This window comes from Phytophthora infestans, genomic scaffold (assembly GCF_000142945.1).
Source record: "Phytophthora infestans T30-4 supercont1.7 genomic scaffold, whole genome shotgun sequence".
In the NCBI taxonomy this organism is placed as follows: Eukaryota; Oomycota; class Peronosporomycetes; order Peronosporales; family Peronosporaceae; genus Phytophthora; species Phytophthora infestans.
In genome coordinates, this window is record NW_003303752.1 from 1763479 (window position 1) to 1765510 (window position 2032).

Sequence of the window (2032 nt, forward strand, 5' to 3'; positions counted from 1 at the left end):
CGAAGGAGAATCTTAGCCGTCTCTGGAGGGGCGTCAGTTTTCCTATGTCTAGCATGCGTATGGTAAGATAAAAAGCACAGTATCTCTCTCAAGTGGTTTCCCATGAAATTCGCAAGAGGCGTCGGTGCCCTGCCATCTCTTGCCGTTCGGATTTTGGACGGTGTTTCCCTGTTTGTTTTCGTGAATGGGGCAAAGGGGGTAGTCATGTTTCGACGCGGCGGGTAGCTCAGTGGTAGAGCCGTTGGATGGCAGCTCGAAGGGTTCACTGGTTCAATCCCGGTCCCGCGGCTTTCTTGTTGTTGGACTCGTCGGAAGCTTTGTTGTGGGGGTCTCCTTTGCCGCTTTTTTACTTGCCTCCGTTTTTCGCGAAGCTCTACGGCTTCCATCGTGCAGACGCTTCCCAACGCTAGCAACGGATATACTGCTTGTTTGGAACACGGCTATCTTCTTTTCGATGTAGCCTTTGTTGGCTCATTGGGGAATCTCAGACAGTCGATCCACCGGTCAGTGTTGACTTCGTTGGCTTAGTGATTGCCGTCCCCGAAAGCGCGTCCAGACCGCTCAGTCGCTTGGACATTCCGTCCCCTCTGCCATCCCATGTGCTTTTCTGTTTCGCGCGTCGTGAGTAGGAGAAATGAATCGGGCTTCGAAAGGGGTGAGTGTGCATAGTACCGATGTGGCATATTGGGGAATAAAAAAATAAACACTCTCGGGGTGTGCCCGATATCGGTAGTGGAGTGTGTGCGTGCGTACGTGGCCGTTTGGTGTGTGAGAGTGTGTGCGCGTTTGTTTTGTGAAATTTCACAGGGGTATGTATGGTTCGACGCGCGGGTAGATCACTGGTAGAGCGCTCGATTGCAGCTCGAAGGGTCACTGGTTCAATCCCGGTCCCGCGCTTCTTGTTGTTGGACTCGTCGGAGCTTGTTGTGGGGCCTCTTTGCCGCTTTTTACTTGCCTCCGTTTTCCGCGAACTCTACGGCTTCCATCGTGCAGACGCTTCCCAACGCTAGCAACGGATATACTGCTTGTTTGGAACACGGCTATCTTCTTTTCGATGTAGCCTTTGTTGGCTCATTGGGGAATCTCAGACAGTCGATCCACCGGTCAGTGTTGACTTCGTTGGCTTAGTGATTGCGTCGCGATGCGGTCAAGACGCTCAGTCGCTTGGACATCCGTCCATCTGCCATCCATGTGCTTGTCTGTATCGCGCGTCGGAGTAGGAGAAGTGAATCGGACTCGAAGGGGTGAGTGTGCATAGTACGATGTGCATGTTGGGTAATAGAAAGTAAACTGTCTGGAGGTGTGCATGATGTCGGTGGAGAGTGTGTGCGTGCGTACGTGGCCGTTCGGTTTGTGAGGTGTGTGCGCGTTTGTTTTGTGAATTGGGCAAGGGGGTAGGTATGGTTCGACGCGCGGGTAGCTCAGTGGTAGAGCGTTCGATTGCAGCTCGGAAGGGTCACTTGTTCAATCCCGGTCCCGCGCTTCTTGTTGTTGGACTCGTCGAGAGCTTGTTGTGGGGTCTCTTTGCCGCTTTTTACTTGCCTCCCTTTTTCGCGAGCTCAACGGCTTCCATCGTGCAGACGCTTCCCAACGCTAGCAACGGATATACTGCTTGTTTGGAACACGGCTATCTTCTTTTCGATGTAGCGTTTGTTGGCTCATTGGGGAATCTCAGACAGTCGATCCACCGGTCAGTGTTGACTTCGTTGGCTTAGTGATTGCGTCGCGATGCGGTCAAGACGCTCAGTCGCTTGGACATCCGTCCATCTGCCATCCATGTGCTTGTCTGTATCGCGCGTCGGAGTAGGAGAAGTGAATCGGACTCGAAGGGGTGAGTGTGCATAGTACGATGTGCATGTTGGGTAATAGAAAGTAAACTGTCTGGGGGTGTGCATGATGTCGGTAGAGAGTGTGTGCGTGCGTACGTGGCCGTTCGGTTTGTGAGGTGTGTGCGCGTTTGTTTTGTGAATTGGGCAAGGGGGTAGGTATGGTTCGACGCGCGGGTAGCTCAGTGGTAGAGCGTTCGATGCAG

General features: G+C 53.1%; 1 non-coding gene across 1 annotated transcript; it reads left to right on the plus strand.

Moving 5' to 3' along the window:
* The first annotated feature begins 215 nt into the window (after positions 1-215).
* PITG_26009 lies at positions 216-289 on the plus strand. Its single transcript has one exon. It is a non-coding gene; the product is annotated as a tRNA-Cys (tRNA).
* The last annotated feature ends 1743 nt before the right edge of the window (positions 290-2032 follow it).